Source organism: Enhydra lutris, unplaced genomic scaffold (genome assembly GCF_002288905.1).
Source record: "Enhydra lutris kenyoni isolate GAN:26980312 unplaced genomic scaffold, ASM228890v2 scaffoldscaffold12, whole genome shotgun sequence".
NCBI lineage: Eukaryota > Metazoa > Chordata > Mammalia > Carnivora > Mustelidae > Enhydra > Enhydra lutris.
This window is the reverse complement of record NW_019154096.1, coordinates 22,381,490-22,399,816: the sequence shown is the minus strand read 5'-3', so window position 1 is coordinate 22,399,816 and position 18,327 is coordinate 22,381,490. Positions and strand designations below refer to the sequence as shown.

Genomic DNA, 18,327 nt, shown 5'->3' with positions numbered 1-18,327 from the left:
GATAATAAAATGGTTTGAAATCATGTAAGCAGGGGATCTAACCAATTTAAGAGGAGGATGACATTGGAACGCGTAAAATTCCTAAGCTGAGAAAGAGTCAGGTCTCTTCAAGGAACTAAAAGAAAGGACAGTGCATCTGGCTAGACAATGAATGGGAGAAGCCCGAGAGGTATGCTGCTTGGATCATTGGAAGACATGGATTCATGCTAAGGGTTTTAAGGCTGTATTGTTCAGAGTACACGGGCATCTCCAGAAGGGTTTTCAGGCGGAGGGTTATGAGATCAAACGTGCATTTTAAAGAAAATTTTCTTTTATGGACAACAGATTGGAAGGGAGGAAGTGTGGAAGATAGCAGGCTGAGAAGTGGTGGAGGTGAGAGGTGGTGTTGATTTAGACTGGGTGGTAGAGGTAGATTTGGTGAAGGATGGGAAGTATCAGGCTGATTCCAAGTGGGTGTGTCCTGCTCCAAGGCTGGAGATGCCACAAACTGGGTGAAGAACTTGGAGAAGGACCTGGATCTGGAAGGGATGGGATGATTACGAGCTCTGCATTTGCAAACAATTCACTGCAGTCTATTTACATTTAAAACCTTTGGCTTCTGGGAAGTTGCAGGATTTATCTTTTATTAATAGTAGTGAGTTGAGAAAGATTTAGGTAAAAAGGAGACTTCGGTGTCATATTTCTTTTCTTTCTTTCTTTTTTTTTTAAATTTTATTTATTCATTTGACAGACAGAGATCACAAGTAGGCAGAGAGGCAGGCAGAGAGAGAGGAGGAAGCAGGCTCCCCGCTGAGCAGAGAGAGAGCTGGATGTGGGGCTTGATCCCAAGACCCCGAGATCATGACCTGAGCCGAAGGCAGAGGCTTTAACCCACTGAGCCACCCAGGTGTCCCTCGGTGTCATATTTCTAACCTCCTCTGCCTTCTAAGGGGAGGCTCTTTAATTGCTAGGCACACTGAGGTCAATGCACAGAGAATTGCTCTGTATCATAAAACAGTGAAAAAGTTGGGGACTGTAGGGGCAATCTTCAAGATCATGAATCTTGTGAAGTTGGATTGGAAAAAGCAGGCTCCAGGGGATGCATAGGAGGGTGGGAGGGCGGGAGGACTCTGGAGGAACGGAAATGGAAAGAGGAATCAAGTAGTGTCTTTCCTCTGAGGGGTGCACTGCAGAACCTCTTCCACATCTCCCCTCTGAAGTCTTCCATGGATTTTCCTTTCCATGATTCTCAGCCATGGAGAGACCTGACATCAGGTTACATGGAGGCCAGGGTGACAGTGAACCGCTCTCAGGGAGATGGGAATGGGAGTTGACCCACAGAGGAAAAGGTGCTGCAGGTGCTTGCTTCCTGACTCAGTCTGCCCTTTCAGTGCTAGAAGACAACGGAATGGAAGAAAAAGTAAGAAGACGAGAAAGACATAAGAAAAAGGAAGACAATGGGAAGGGAAGGAGGGATACGTTGTTGGGGTTCTGTTCTCTCTCCTCTTCAATTAAGAACACTGAGAGAAGGACAATATATATTAAGTTATCTCATACTAAAGCAAAGGTCAGTGACTCTCAAAAGGAAAATGGCTGTTGACCTCCTCCATCCCCTTCTCTGGGGTATTCTTGGGGTGGACTGTGGATTTGTGTGCTTACTCCTATATTTATTCAGTCTTTCATCACAAATTCATTGAGTACCTTTTCTGTGCTAGGCAAGGGTATAATGATGAGAAACACAATCCCTTTATATATTTGCAGGGAAATTAGCACTTAGTGGGAAGACAGACAAACGACAGAAATATTTCAATGTGACCCTTGCTATTAGAGGGAATAGGAGAATATATAAGGGTTTTATGAGTCAGCCTTGGGGATTGCAGGAATGTTTTACCCCCAAGGTAATACACTGAAGAGAAATTATGAGTTTCCATCATGTTGGTGGGGTGAGGAGGGAAACTATACCTGGTATTTGGAAGAGAGAGAGAAAAAAAAAAGACAGGCTGAAAGCAGAAAACTTACCGACCTACTGTAAGGATTTTGAATAGTTCATAGAATTATCAGGAAGGCTGCAAAGTCACTTTTGGAGAATGGGAGAGGAGTAAGTTTGTTAGGCATAATCCAAGATCCTTTCAGAATGACACCACAAAACCAGTCTGGTTAGCAATGCCTGCGGTGGTTGTTATTGTGGCCTCGGCTCACCACCACCAGGATGAACGCTTACCCTCTCTGTTTCTTTGCCTTAATGACTCAGATTGGAAGATGCAGGTGGGCACATTTGATTGTCTGCCTTCCTGGCTCCAAGGGAATCCTGAAAAGCAAATTCGTGGCTTTCTCAGCTTCTGGGATGGGGCAGTCTCATACCTGGATTAAAAAAAGAGAAAGTCCGGGTGCCTGGGTGGCTCAGTGGGTTAAGCTGCTGCCTTCAGCTCAGGTCATGATCACAGGGTCCTGGGATTGAGTCCCGCATCGGGCTCTCTGCTCAGCAGGGAGCCTGCTTCCCTTCCTCTCTCTCTGCCTGCCTCTCTGCCTACTTGTGATCTCTGTGATCTCTGTCTGTCAAATAAATAAATAAAATCTTAAAAAAAAAAAAAAAGAGAAAGTCCTCTAAATAGAAAGGGAGTTCAAATCATGGGCAGCCCTGTTTTCCTAATAAGGTGAGAGGGATGAAGGCAAGACAAAGGTATTCCGGGTAATTGTATGTGAGTATGTAGAAAGGTTCAAAGGCATGAACTAGCATGCTGTGCTGCCGGGCCTGCTAGTAACTCAAAAATAGGTGGGAAAGCAGACAGGGGACTTGGTTTGAAGGCTTTATGCCTACAAGTTTGGCTTTCCTGTTAGAGGGTGGTGGCAGGTTCGGTTAGTTGTCCACTCACTATCCATTGATGTTTCTTCCTTACCCATGAAATTCCAGTTTTGATTTGGGTAGCTATACACCCAGCGATACTTCCTTGTAGCTATCAGTGATTGCCATATTCACCGTTCAAGTCAATGAGACATAAACCGAGGATTCTTGTTTCTCCCTTTCCTAACTAAATACAGCTGTGAGCTCTGGAGGTATAGCAATCAACTTAGGATGGTAAGACAAAAAGCATGGAATGAGGCCTATGTATTAAAATGGCAGAACAAGAAGATAGAAAGAGCCCAGTTCCCTGTTTCATTTGAGACTTGCCTACTCCCAGATTTCTTGAGACAAGCCCCACGTGTTTTTAAGTCACTAGAGTTGGATTTTCTGTTATTTGCAGCTGAATGGGATCCTGACTTTAAGAGGGAAGGAGACTAGATAGGACACTAATAAAATCATTTATAAGTGACTTCAGTGGGGACAGAAGAGGTAGGATTGGGCAGAGAGGATGGACTGAAGATGTGAATGTGGTGAATATATATGTTCAGCCATGTCTCAAACGGGATGGGGGCTATGGGGGTGGAATTTACTTCAGGTACCACAGAAAACTATCCCCAGCATTGAAGTGTTAGGGAACTCCATGGGAACACCTGGAAAGTATGGAGTGGGAGGGAGATTGTGAAAGCGGGTGAAAGGGAGCGGAATGGGGATGTGTAAGGTCTCAAAGACTAACCTCACAATAATTTTTTATTATTAAAAAATTACAACATACAAAATACAACAAACAAAATATATTGGGTCAATATACAAATTTTAGAAAACTCAGTTTGGCAAAAAAGTGTCTGTTAAAAATATTAAAACCCTCCCAAATTCCACTACCCAGAGGTAATAATTACTGCTAACACTTCTTTTTTAAGATTTTATTTATTTATTTGACAGATTACAAGTAGGCAGAGAGGCAGTCAGAGAGAGGAGGAAGCAGGCTTCCTGCTGAGCAGAGAGCCCGATGCGGGGCTCGATCCCAGAACCCTGGGATCATGACCTGAGCTGAAGGCAGAGGCCTTAACCCACTGAGCCACCCAGGCGCCCCTACTGCTAACATTTTATTTCTTTGCAGCCCCCATGTAGTCCTTTTTACCCCATTCTTAACACAAAAATGATTCTATAAATAGTTTAACGAAAATGTGATCATAGTATGTATTGTTTTTCAATCTGTCCAACATTTTGCATTTGACAAAACTGAGAAGGGCTTTTTATGTCACTATCACTGTAGAGGCTACATGCAGTGCTCCATTCTGTGGATGTATCTATCATGGTATAGATGTCAAACTTTTAAACATTCTTATTTCCCATTTCATGCAGTGGGGGAATTGTTAAAGGTAATTCTGGGATTGAAGTAGTAGCATTAGCTTTGCCATCAGTTTTTTTTTTTTTAAGATTTTATTTATTTATTTGTCAGAGAGAGAGAGAGAGGGAGAGAGAGCAAGCACAGGCAGACAGAATGGCAGGCAGAGGCAGACTCCCTGATGAGCAAGGAGCCCGATGTGGGACTCGATCCTAGGACGCTGGGATCAGGACCTGAGCCGAAGGCAGCCGCTTAACCAACTGAGCCACCCAGGCGTCCCAACCATCAGTTTTTTTTTTAAGTTTTAATTTTAATTCTAGTATAGTCAACATACAATGTTTTATCAGTTTCAGGTGTACAATATAGTGATTCAACAGTTCCATACATGACCCTGTGCTCATCATCTATTTAACCGCACCCCCCCAATCAGTTTTTTTTAATTTTTTTAAATTTTTATTTATTTGACAGACAGAGATCACAAGTAGGCAGAGAGGCAGGCAGAGAGAGAGAGAGAAGCAGGCTCCCTGCTGAGCAGAGCGCCTGATGCGGGACTCGGTGCGGGACTCGATCCCAGGACCCTGAGACCATGACCCAAGCCGAAGGCAGCGGCTTAACCCACTGAGCCACCCAGGTGCGCCCCCCCCCCCCGCCCCCATCAGTTTTAACTTGATAGCTTCTTTGGGCTGTGACAGCCCAAAAAATTGCGCCAATATTTACCTTATTTTATTTGTATTTTGTCAACTTTTCTTCACATTGTGGAAAAAGATCCTAAAACTGTTATCTTGCTGGTTAGGACAAGGCAAGATTTTTCCCTTTAGTATAAACAGTACGTTTGCAGAGCTGACATTTATTGGCTTTCCTTTAACACATTAGACTTCTCTGTAGGTGAGCCATTTAGCTAGCAGGAAAGGAAATGCAGCAGTTAGTAACGATTATCATTTAATAGCATACAATTAAAGAGGAAAAGAGAAGCTACCGGCTTCCGCAGCGAGCAGGGTTCGAACCTGCGCGGGGAGACCCCATTGGATTTCAAGTCCAACGCCTTAACCACTCGGCCATCGCTGCCACAGAGGCAAAACAACCGCAGAGACACTTTAGTGCAATAACTGCGCGCACGCGCGTCAAGCCCACTAAGAGGCGGAGCCTACAAACTCCCCAGTCCAGTTCAGAGAGGCGTCAGAGGTTGACCGCTCAAATTGTGTGAACTATACCGTGGAAACAGAGAAATAACAGAAAATCCCTTAAGTAGTTTAAGTAAACTTTAAGTAGAAGGTCTGGGAAACCCTACCCTTCGCTGAGCTCCGAAAATCGCAAAGTTGCCTGGCTTCTGGTCGCCGACCATATTTTTGCCCTCCCACTTCCTTATTAGGTAATCGAGGTAGCTGTGAAACAAAGACCTATTCCATTCAGTGCTGCGAGCCTGCGCTCTGGGAAATTTCTGCGTTTCTGCGGGGGCGTGCGTCTTCGGCGCGTTCCTAAGTTGACCGCGTCGCTTTGAGCCCTCCTCTTTGTGCGGAAAGGCGGGAGGCGGGAGGACTCGGGGTCGCTATCTGTGGCCCCACCTGTCCCGAGCTTCTGCCCAAGCAACCTCTCTCATTCTTCCTCCAACGGTCCCTGCTGGAGGAAATCCGGCCCCAAGTGTGGTCTCAGGTCTTTCAGGTGTTGAGCATTGGACGTAGTTTGACAACCAAGTTCTGCGAATTAGGTCTGCTTTCTACCTTTAAATACCATTATTTTCTCCCTTCAGCACTAGCCCTCCCCCCCCCCCCCTCTTTTGCGTTACTTGGTTAAAGGTCTCAGAAGCGGGTAGGTCGGTACTATGTCGCCTACTTCAGAGAACAGAAGCCTGGGACCCGCCCGTGGGTCTGGGCTGCCGACTCCAGGGCACACGCGCGGCTCCTCATTCGCGCACGTGGAGGACGCCGCCCTCCTGCCCCCAGCCGGTTCTATCTGTTGATGCAAGATTTGGTAACAACAGCAGTAACAACAGCAACAAGAAAGGCAACCTTTTACTAAATTTCTAAATTTCTTCTTAAATTTAAATTTTTAAAATTCTAAAAGTGTTCCTGGAAAGAAACGTCACCATCTCTCGAATAGTGTTACAGGAAGGCAAATCCTTGCCTTTTGGAAACCCGGATGTTGGGTGACCTCACTTTATGTGTGAATTTTCTTGAGACTTTTCAGTGCCATTTCTTTTAACCAAATTATGGTGTTAGGTGTCTAAACCTATTTAATTGCAGAAGGAGAGTATAATACTTAAGAATTATAAGAGTGCTTTCTATTGGGTTTGAAATGGTTTTTAGAATTTTTATCATTGTTTTTAGTTTGGCAAAAACTACGTGAATGGTCCCAGTTTCTCTGTGAATCCTGTATGGGAACAAAGCTATTCCCGACAATCCCAGGCATAAGTTTTATCATGTATGTGAACTTTATTTGGCCTTTTCCAATAGAGACTATCTAAGAAGGAATAAATTTCTGTCCTTCATTCTTGTTCTTAGATCATACATGTGCTGTGCGATAACCTTCATTTAATCTTACTACTACATTAATTTACCTTGATTAGGAAGTCTTTTTAAAATTTTCCCATGCAGTGAAATGGTAATATTTATTGAAAGCTCTTTCTCTTCCTTAACTTTCCCTTCTCTTAGGAGTACTCCTCACTTGCTTAAAAGCGTGACAGTAATGGGAATTGATTATGGTTAAAATAGTTTAAGCAAAAAATCTACCCAGAATGTTTCATGCTCATTTTTTGGTTTGATTTTGAGGGGAAGGGAAGACTGCAAAGAAAAGAATCTATTACAAATTAATGTGTATTGGTGAGAACAACTGTGATTAAAATTTCTTTGCAAAATTTCAGAAGTGAAATAACTACATTAACGTTTAATTTTCAGCTTATTTGAATTAATGTAGGCATTTCAAAAATGAAATTGCCTTTTTCCTGATTTATCATATTACAAAAATGAGCCAAGAGATCAAAATAATTACAGGTTTTCAAATAGCATGAATTTATAAATGAATTCTTTCAGATTCCACCTTAGGTTTTTAGCATTGCCATTTAATGCAACGTGTGGCAACTAAGGGAAGAAGAAGCAAAACACATGTTTGCGACACAATTATAACATAAGTGTTTTATGATTCATGACAGTAGCATCATAAAACATTAATTTTCAATCATGAACGTTTTACTTTGTAAAGTTCCCCTGGTGATTCTGATTACCTCCTCTTCTACACTACATTCTACCCCACATTCTTTTTTTTTTTTTTAAATTTAATTTTTTCAGTGTTCCAAGATTCATTGTTTATGTACCACACCCAGTGCTTCATGCATTATGTGCCCTCCTTAATACCCACCATCAGGCTCACCTATCCCTCCAACCACCCTCCCCCCTCTAAAACCCGCAGTTTGTTTCTCAGAGTCTACAGACCCCAGATTATTTTATGTGGTAGTTTTTATCAACCTAATTTGGTGTGGAAGGCAAATATCTGTGACTTTCTCTAAAAACCTCTCTGGATGCTACTTTCAAAGGCAGAATACTAGGGGGGATGGGGCATATGTTTAGGAGCAGATGGGCTCTTTTTTAGCAATCAAAATTTATTTTGAATTATTTTCGGTGGTTTTATTTTTGAATAAAAAATCATAGACATTAAAGCTAGTCTAATCCCCCCCCGCCTTTTTTTTTTTTTTACAGTGAGGAAATTGTGGCCCATGAATGGCTTGCCCAAGGTCATGTAGCTAATTAGTGGTGGATTCAAGACTGTAATTTGTTATATTAAGCCAGTGTTCTTGCTAGATTTTTCGTGTATTCTTTGTTAGTCTCTGGCCCAGTGGCGTGCAGATCAAGAAGTGTGTATATCAAGAAGTGTGGTTATCGAACAGCACATATAGACAGAGTCTACTGAATAGGAGAGAGTTATGAGTTGAAATTTGAAGGCCTGTGAGATGTCAGATACTGGATATATCATGGCTGGTGAGGTTTTTTTTTTGTTTTGTTTTTAAATTCCAGTATCCATCCTCTCTACTAATGATGACACTTCAGTTGTGCTTAAAGAAGACCACTCCTCCCCCATTGGATGCAGCCTTACTTCAGCTGTTAATCAAGGTATCCCATCTTCTCCTGGCCAAGAGGTAGGCATGTGACTTGTATTTTTTTAATTTTTTATTGCTGCATAACAAATTACAAGATGTTTGGTGACTTAAAACATTAATTTATTATCTCATAGTTTCTCTGTGTTAGGAATGTGGTTATGGATGTGGTCGTGTGTTGACTGGGTCCTCTGCTCAGGGTCTAACCAAATCTCAAGGTGGTGACTGGGACTTTGATCTTGTCTACTAAGGCTTGGGGTTCTCTTCCAAGATCACTAGCTATCAGCAGAAATCAGCTTCTCTGGTTGTAGGACTTGTTGCCTGTCAGTGGAGGATCACTTTTAGCTGCTAGAGGCTGTACCTTATCAACAACATGATGATTGGTTGTAGGTTGGTTGGTTCTTTAAGGCCATCAGAAGAATTACTCTCTAGTTTACTACAGTGGAATTTCATGTAATATAATGTAACTGCAGAAGTGACTGTTGTATCATGTTCACAAATCCAGCTCAAGTGAGGGGGATTATATAGGGTGTATACATACAGCTGGGGCAGGGATCTTGGGAGCCATCTTAGAATCCTGTCTACCATGTAACTGAAGTTGGACCAATCAGATCCTCTCTAAACCCCCGTTCTTTCTGTTACACAATTGTATTTTTATGGACATCCCACACAAAACACATAATAGTAATCAATGAGAGGTGATCAGAGACTGGAAATTTTATCTAAGCTGCCTTATGTACTTTGTACCTCATATGAAAGAAATAGAGTTGACAACAACTGCAGAATTTTAGAGGCTCAGCCACCATTCAAGTTTCTTGAATTTAATTCTGTACTGATTGCAGAATTACTCTAGCTATCCATTTTAGACAACATATAAGAGCATTAGTTCAAGTTGGCCAAAAAAATTTACAAAGTTGTTGGCAAGAAAACCCTAATGAAGGTTTAGCTAATAGGTTTACAGGCATCATGAAAAGTGATGGAAATAAATATGTAATTGCTGCATTGGGAATGATTGTATGTTTGAAGCCTAAGCAATTAATTGTGGGTTGCTTTATAGTCATTATGTTACTAACACATATATGTTTGAGGGAGACTAGAGATATACCCTGCTCAGCACTAGAGCAACTTAAAGGATTTTCCTACCTAATTGGTCCCCTAATGCCATGCCAATTAAGAATTAAGAAGTAGAATCAAGACAAATGGAATCTTCTTTTTCTTTTTTTTTATTAGAATAGAACTTTATTGGTAGCATCAAGATTTTAAAAAATTATTTTATACTTTAAAGTATGCAATAATTTGATACATTAATCAGTTTTTAAAAGTTTTTATTTTAATCATCCAGTGCTCATCATGACAAGGGCACTTCTTAATACCCATCACCTCTGGTCCCCCACCCAATTTCCCTCTGGTAGCCAACAGTTTGTTCTCTCTAGTTAAGAGTCTGTTTCTTGATTTCTCTCTCTCTCTCTTTCTCTTTCTTTACCTCCTTTGCTTATTTGTTTTGTTTCTTAAATTACATGAGTGAATTCATATGGTGTTTGTTTTTCTATGACTGACTTATTTCCTTTAGCATAATACTCTCTAGCTCCATCCAAGTCATTAAAAATGGCAAGCTTTTTTTTTTTTTTTTTTTAATGGCTGAATAACATTCCATTGTATTTATATATCACATCTTCTTGGGACACCTGGGTGGCTCAGTTGAGTAAATGACTGTTGATTTTGGCTCAGGTTGTGAGATCAAGCTGTGTGTTGGGCTCCATGCTCACTGTGGAGTCTGCTTAGGGTTCTCTCTCTTCCTCTGCCCCTCCCCCTGTGCACTGTCACACATTTGTGCAAGCTCTCTTTCTTTCTCTCTCAAATACATGTTTTTATTATTTTTTATTTTTATCTTTTTTTTAAAAGATTTTATTTATTTATTTGACAGAAAGAGATCACAAGTAGGCAGAGAGGCAGGCAGAGAGAGAGGGAAGCAGGCTCCCCGATGAGCAGAGAGCCCGATGTGGGGCTCCATCCCAGGACCCTGGGATATGACCTGAGCTGAAGGCAGAGGCTTTAACCCACTGAGCCACCCAGGCGCCCCTCAAATAAATGTTTTTAAAAATATATATCACATCTTTTTTATTCATTCATCAATTGATGGACATTTGGGCTGCTTCATAATTTGGCTATTGTAAATAATGCTGCTGTTAAGATAGAGCATGTTATCCCTTTGAATGAGTGTTTTTATATTCTTTCCATAAATACCAGTAGTGTGATTGTTGGATCATAGGGTAGGTCTATTTTAAACTTTTTGAGGAACCTCCACTGTTTTCCAGAGTAGCTGTACCAGTTTGCATTCCCACCAACAGTATGAGAGGGTTTCTTTTTCTCCACATCCTTGCCAACACCTGTTGTTTCTTGTGCCTTTGATTTTTAGCTCTTCTGACAGGTATGAGGTCATATCTCATTATAGTTTTGATTTGCCTTTCCATGATGATAAGCAGTGATGAGCACCACTTTTCACGTGTCTGTTGGCCATCTGGATTTCTTCTTTCGAGAAATGTCTGTTTGTGTCTCCTGCCCATTTCTAATTGGATTATTTGTTTTTTGGGTATTGAGTTTTATAAGTTCTTTATATATTTTGGATACTAACTCTATCAGATATGTCATTTGTAAATATCTTCTCCCATTCCATAGGTTGCCTTTCAGTTTTGTTGATTGTTTCCTTTGTTCTGGAGAAGGCTTTTATTTTCATGTAGTCGCACTAGTTTATTTTTGCTTTTGTTTCCCTTGCCTCAGGGAACCTATCTAGAAAAAGGTTGCTATGGCCAATGTCAGAGAATTACTGCCGTTGCTCTCTTCTATGATTATTATGGTTTCAGGTCTCAAATTTAGGTCTTTAATCCATTTTGAATTTATTTTATGTTTGTTATAAGAAAGTGGTCCAATTTCATTCGTTTGCATGTAGCTGTCTGGTTCTCTCAATACCATTTGTTGAAGAGACTGTCTTTTCCCCATTGGATATTCTTTCCTGCATTGTTGAAGATTAATTGACCATATAATTGTGGGTTTATTTCTGGATTTTCTATTCCATTCTGTTGATTTATGTGTCTTTTTCTGTGCCATTACCATACTGTTTTGATCATTACAGCTTTGTAATATAACTTGAGGTCTGGAATTGTGATGTCTCCAGCTTTGCTTTTCTTTTTCAAGATTTCTTTGTCTATTCAAGGTCTTTTTGATTCCATACATATTTTAGGATTGTTTGTTCTGGTTCTGTGAAAAATGCTGTTGGTATTTGGTAGGGATTGCATTGAATGTGTAGATTGCTTTGGGTAGCATAGATATTTTAACAATACTTGTTCTTCCAATCTATGAACAGGGAATGTCTTTCCATTTCTTTGTGTTGTCCTCAGTTTCTCTCATCAATGTTTTGGAGTTTTCAGAGTACAGGTCTTTGGTTTAGTTTGTTCCTAGTTATCTTATTATTTTGGTGCAATTGTAAATGGTTTTATTTTCTTGATTTCTCTTTCAGCTGCTTCATTATTGGTGTATAGAAATGCAACAGACTTCTGTATGTTTCTTTTGTATATTGCAACTTTACTGAATTTGTTTATCAGTTCTAGCAGTTTTTTGGTGGAGTCTTTCAGGTTTTCTATATATAGCATCACTTTATCTGCTAATAGTGAAAGTTTTGCTTCTTCTTTACCGATTTGGATGCCTTTATTTATTTTTCTTGTCTGACTGCTGTGGCTAGGACTTCCAGTGTTAGGTTGAATAAAAGTGCTGAGAGTGGACACCCTTGTTTTCTTCCTGATTTCAGGGGAAAGGCTCTCAGTTTTTCCCCATTGAGGATGATGTTAGCTGTGGGTTTTTCACAGATGGCCTTTATTATGTTGAGGTATGTTCCCTCTAAACAGACCTTGCTGAGGGTTTTTATCATGAATGCATGTTGTACTTTGTTAAATACTTTTTCTGCATCTATTGAAATGATCATATGGTTCTTATTTTTTCCCTTATTAATGTGATATGTCACATTGATTGATTTGCAAGTATCAAATCACCTTTGACTTGGGAATAAGTTCCATTTCATCCTAGTGAATGTTTTCAGTGTGTTGTTGAATTTGGTTTGCTAATATTTCGTTGAGGATTTTTACATCTATGTTTATCAGAGATATTGACCTGTAGTTCTCTTTTTTTTGTGATGTCTTTTCTGGTTTTGGTATGAGGATAATGCTGGCTTCATAGAATGCATTTGGAAGTTTTCCTTCATTTTCTATGTTTTAGAGTACTTTGAGAAGAATAGGTATTAACTCTTCTTTAAATGTTTGATAGAATTCACCTGTGAAGCCATCTGGTCCTGGACTTTTGCTTGTTGGGAGCGTTTTGATTACTGATTTAGTTTCTTTGCTGGTAATTGGTCTGTTCAAGATTTGGTAGTTTTTGCCAAGTTGCCCTTGAGAGATGTTTTCCCCATTTGTATTTATACCAAAAGTGTCTTAGTATTTATATCTTTATACTCTTGACTTTCTTATGCCCAGACTCTTATCATTCTTTTAAATTTTTGATAATAAGCAAGAAATAGTATCTTTTTAGTGTTTTGATGATTTATTTAACTCTCAGATTATCTTTTAACGTAACAGGTAAAATCCCTAATATTATTTTCTTCTGCTAGATTGTTCACTTTTTCAGGAGATAGGTTTTTGAGTCTTTTTTTTTTTTCTTTGTATTTGTCCTTACTGGAACCTTGTCCTGGATAAGTACTCTGTTAATTTTTATATATTTGACTTGAATTCCCAACAACAACAGATTATTCAACTCTCACTTCCAGATTCAGAACGTTTAATATGATTGTTAATCTTTCAGTCCCATTTATACCCTGATTCTGACCGCAGTCAGGTGTTTCATCTTCATGTGGTTCTTAGTTTCATGTGAAAAAAAACAAGAAAAGTTAATTTGAATTAATTAAAATGTAGATTTAACATCTGAACAAAGGTTAAGTGAATTTTTAACTGATTTAAATGGTTGGCCAGAAAAAGAGAAAGGGAAAGGTTTATTTAATAAAGTCTTAAGTCTGTAAGTGGGTATTACATCGAGGATAGAAGGAACTGAAAGAGTTTCTGCACCTGGAGGAGTTTAAGTTAGGAATAATAAAAAGAATCTCAATATGGTTGTTATGAGACATTAAAATAAATTTTCTGGTGGAGGTTAAGTGTTTTCTGAAAATCTGTCTCCCTCTGAATGGTCCAGGTGCAGCCTTTTCATGGAAAGAGAAACTATAAGTCCTGAAGGATTGGGCTGTGGCTTCTTTTATATTTTTAAACTCTTAAGACCAGAACCAAATTTAGGTTCTGGCCACCGTGGAGCTACCCAGAATGTTTCCTTATAAGTGTTACTAAAACATCAGTGGCAGTGTAGTAGGATGGAGAAAGTCCTGTTTTCCAGAATGCCTCTCAGGAAGAAAAGAATAAATATGGTAGGAAGAAATAAAATCCTTGGAGTGGTAGAGAGGCTAATTGTGGGGTATTTGTGGGGAACCTGCTCCAATAATGAAAGATGTTAAACTCTTTTCTAAAGAAGGTGTGTCTAATTATGTATTTCCCAAGGAAGGTGAGTCCACTTCTTATTTTGCTGAGTGACAAGTACACATTTAGGGCCAAAATTGAATTTTTTTAAAAAAGACTTTATTTATTTATTTGACAGAGATCACAAGTAGGCAGAGAGGCAGGCAGATAGAGAGAGAGGCGGAAGCAGGCTCCCCACTGAGCAGAGAGCACAATGCAGGGCTCAATCCCAGGACCCCAGGACCACGACCCGAGCCAAAAGCAGAGGCCTTAACCCATTGAGTCACCCAGGTGCCCCCAGAATCGAATTGTTTTGAGCAACCGAAGGGAATGCATACCACCAGAAGTCCTTCTTGTGGCCCCTCTTTGAGTGGAGAACATCTTCTTTGATGTTGAATAAAGGCAGTGAGGTGGGATATGGAAGGATAGGAGATCTAGAAATGGGGAATGAGTATTGAGGAACCCAGAATTCTAATATAGATGTATTATATTCGAAATTATTTGATAGATATATTTTTATAGATGTATTATATTTATCTACATATGTATAGATGTATTTGAATTATATTTGAAATGCCACATTCAAGTAGATTTGATACATTTAAGTAGATTTATTGTGATTTGACCTTATACCCTTTTGGGAAAAATCGAGTATTTTGAATTGGAATTATAGTGGCAATTTTTCAATGAAATTTTATGTAGGCCGCTTTATTTTTTTTTAAATTATTTTTTAAAAAATATTTTATTTATTGATTTATTTGTCAGAGAGAGAGAGAGAGTGCATGCATACAAGCAGGCAGAGTGGCAGATAGAGGCAGAGAAGCAAACTCCCTGCTGAGCGAGGAGCCCGATGTGGGACTTGATCCTAGGACCCTGGGATCATGACCTGAGCCAAAGGCAATGGCTTAACTGACTGAGCCACCCAGGCATCCCAGGCCACTTTATTTTTTAATCTTAGCTTGTCTAAGACTGAACTTTATTACTCTTTTAATTAAAAATTTAAATAAACATGTGATATAGGTATATGGGTAACTCATTACAATTCTTTCTGCATAATTTATATTTTCTTCTTGAAGTAGTATATATACTATATAGCAAATGGATTACATTTTTTACTTAATGGGCAGCGGGGGACTTTGAACCTACTGTTACTATCTCCGATCATTTCCCCCAGAAACACTGTCTCAGGTATGGTGTGTTTCCTCTGTGACCATTTAGGAGCTCATCTTATTTGCTCAATTCTACAATTTTAATGGAGTCTTTAGAGGAAGAGAAGATAAGGCTGTGTTCAATTTCTCATCTTTAACCTAATTCTGAATATTTTCATAATAAGTTATGTTGTATAGTTTTTAATACCCAGGTCTTCTAGAGTTCTAGGGACAAATGAAAAAATAATGTGAAAGTAATATGTTGTGAGAGACACAGTAGGTTAAAAGACATTTTATCTAACTTCATACTCTATCTTCATTACAAAACTGCCCATTTTTGTGTTGTTAGTTCATTATACAAGTAAATATATAGTAAGATTTAGGCCATTCTGTTACTGATGAGCTTTGAAATGAGTTACTTTTTTTATTCTAAAACTGTGCATTTTTAATTAGCAAGTTATGTCAATAAGAAGTGCTTACAACATACAAAAGGACTTCTCAGTTTGGGTGAAATTAGTAACATGAGGTTTTTACTGATCAAGAGGATTAAGTCAACAATGGTTGTAAGTATTATGATTTTTTGTGATTTTTATGACACTTTTTTCCTAAGACCACATCCCATTTAGATACTCAAACAAGATTTTAAGTTAAATGACTAAATATCTATTTACTCCTAAGCATGTTTTAATTTAAGCACATTTAGATAATTGTTTATTTATTTATTAAGATTTTATTTATTTATTTGACAGAGAGAGATAGAGAAAGAACACAAGCAGCGAGAGTGGGAGAGAGAGAAGAAGGCTTCCCACCAAGCAGGGAGCCTGATGTGGGGCTCAATCCCAGGACCCTGGGATCATGACCTCAGCTGAAGGCAGACGCCCAATGGTTGAGCCACCCAGGCACCCCTGGATAATTATTTTATATAACCTACTACTTTTGTTTGATTTTAATAATATTTTTTATTTTAAAAATTTTTTATCTATTTATTTAAGAGAGAGCATGTGTGCAAATGCATGAGTGGGGGAATGGCAGAGGGAGAAGCAGGTTCCCCCCCGAGCAGGGAGACCAATGCGGGGCTCAGTCTCAGGACTCAAGGATCATGACCTGAGCTGAAGGCAGACACTGAACTGACTGAGCCACCCAGGCTCCCCTGTTTGAATTTTAAAATACAATCCCAATGGTTGGTGTCATAGAAATCTGTAAATAAGTTTTTTCAATTAAACTTTACTTTTTATCTAATGATATAAGCACTTGTTAAAAGTGAACTAGTTTAGGGGCACTTGGGTGGCTCAGTTAGTTAAGCAACTGACTCTTGGTTTTGGCTCAGGTCGTGATCTCAGGGTCATGAGATTGAGCCCCAGGTAGGGCTTTGTGCTCAGTGCAGTCCTCTTGAGATTTTCTCCCTATCCCTCTGTCCTTCTCTCCGCCCCCAACTCATGTTCTTTCTAAAGTAAATGATAAATAAAATCTTAAAAAACACCCCAAACTAGTATAAAAGACAAATGCACTGTTACATTTATTGCAGCTAAGTGTCCATCAGTATATGAATTGGTGAAGAAGATGTGGTACATATACACAATGGAATATTACTCAGGCATAAAAAAGAATGAAATCTTGTCATTTGTGATACCACGATGAACTTAGACAGTATAATGCTAGGCGAAATAAATTAGATAGAGAAAGATGCATACTGTGTGATTTCACTTATATGTGGAATCAGAAAAACAAAACAAATGAACAAACAGCAGCAGCACAGAGAAACAGATGCATAAATGTGGAGAACAAACAAATGGTTGTCAGAGGGGACAGGATGCGGGGAAGTGTGAAATAGGTTAAGGAGTTAAGAGGTACAAACTTCCAGTTATAAATAAGTCACAGGGATGGAAAAGGACAGCATAGGGAATATAGCCAATAATGTTGTAACAAGTGTTTTTTTTTTTTTTTTTTTAATCAGCAAAATGGATTTATTTGGGGATAGCAGAGAATTGCACTTGCAATTTGGGACATGCAAACTACTGCAAAGATAGGCAAGTCTAAAAAAGAAAGGAGTGTTATTTTGTGAAGGACAAGTTGGAAGGTGTTGTTTTGAACCAAAGTTCTCTGGAGAAAAGCAAGAGTTCGGGGTGATCACAGTTTGTCATTGGCCGAATTACTGGGTTAGTTCATTCTTGTAGGAGATGCAGTGTCCATTTTTCCCTGTTGGGCCCTGTAATCATGATTCTTTGCTGTTGAGAATGCTTCTGTTGGGGTCCGTAGGTGATAATTCTTCCTGTAACTGACTTTGGATGATATAGAGCATGAAAGGTCCCCTATATTCCAATAGTTTTGCATAGTAACAGATGGTAACTACACTTATCATGATGAGCATTTTGTAACATATATAACCGTTGAACTACTATTTTGTACACTTGAAACTAATACATGTCACCTGTATTTTAATTAAAAAAAAAAAAAGCAAACTAGTATGACCAGATTTTTTTTGTTTTTATTTTTGACAAGATTTTTAATGAAAAAATAGCATTCCCTACTCCATGCTTCCCCTTCTCATGTCTCATTCTCCAGATATAATAACCACATTTAACTAATATCATTTTTTATTTTGGTATTTAATTACAGGGTTTTTTTTTTTTTTTTTTTTTTTTTTTAGATTTTACTTTTAAGTAATCTCTATACCCATTGTGGGGTTCAAACTCACAACCCTGAGATCAAGAGTCACATGCTCTACAAATGAGCCAGTCAGGCACCTCTTAATTCTAGTGTTCTTTCTTTCTTTCTTTTTTTTTTTTTTTAAGATTTTATTTATTTATTTGAGAGAGAGGGAGTATGAGAGGGGGGAGGGTCAGAGGGAAAAGCGGACTCCCCGCTGAGCAGGGAGCCCAATGTGGTACTCAGTCCTGGGACTCCAGGATCATGACCTGAGCTGAAGGCAGTTGCTTAACCAACTGAGCCACCAAGGTGCCCCCCAATTCTAGTGTTCTAAACAATATTCTTATATTACTATTTCTTGAATTTTTAGCTTGAGATTTTATATCTTGATTTTTTTATTATATAACCTTCAGCTTTTAAAAAAATCTTACCTTTTAAATTATGTGATGATATTTGGTTCAAACAATATTCAGTGTTCATATTACTGTGATTATGTGATTATTATTCATTCATAGCTAAGTCACATAGTATACCATGATTACATTTCCTTTCTTTTTTTTTTTTTTAATTTTTTTTTGAAGATTTTATTTATTTATTTGTCAGGGAGAGAGAGAGAGAGAGGGAGAGAGAGCAAGCACAGGCAGACAGAGCAAGAATGGCAGGCAGAGGCAGAGGGAGAAGCAGGCTCCCCGCTGAGCAAGGAGCCCGATGTGGGACTCGATCCTAGGACACTGGGATCA

At 39.0% G+C, this 18,327-nt stretch overlaps 1 non-coding gene across 1 annotated transcript; it reads right to left on the bottom strand.

Annotated features, from left to right (window-relative positions):
- Positions 1 to 5,149: 5,149 nt before the first annotated feature.
- Positions 5,150 to 5,231, bottom strand: TRNAS-UGA. Its single transcript has one exon. It is a non-coding gene; the product is annotated as a tRNA-Ser (tRNA).
- Positions 5,232 to 18,327: the final 13,096 nt, after the last annotated feature.